Here is a 418-nt window from a genome sequence, read left to right as displayed (position 1 = left end):
AAGGTCCCACCTAGCTCCGGCCTGAGCCTTCCACTTTTAAAGGAGGCACTTGATACAACGTTTGTTGAATAAAGGAAGGAAAATGAATGAATGAATGAATGAATGAATGGTTATTTAACCTGGGACTTAGAAAAGAAGTTCCGTGCCAAAGGATCACTGCAAGTCCTTGGCAAAGCCAGGATCCTAGACCCGGAGGAGGGCCCCTTCTCCAGTTCACAAAGAAAGGTTTCTATTTACCTCTGTTCACTTTAGCCACTACCATAGCTAGATATTGGTCGCTGAGTGTAGCGGGCAGAGGACGGGAAGAAATGCTGGATTTGGAGTTAAGAGGACTCTAGTTCTAGTTCTTATACCTTGGCCTAGTCACTTAAACTGAGGGAAGGGGGAGGGAATGAGGGGACTGGACGGGGGAATCTAG

The sequence above is a fragment of the Monodelphis domestica genome, chromosome 1, assembly GCF_027887165.1.
Source record: "Monodelphis domestica isolate mMonDom1 chromosome 1, mMonDom1.pri, whole genome shotgun sequence".
NCBI lineage: Eukaryota > Metazoa > Chordata > Mammalia > Didelphimorphia > Didelphidae > Monodelphis > Monodelphis domestica.
The sequence above is the reverse complement of the archived record's forward strand: the minus strand, read 5'-3'. Positions refer to the sequence as shown.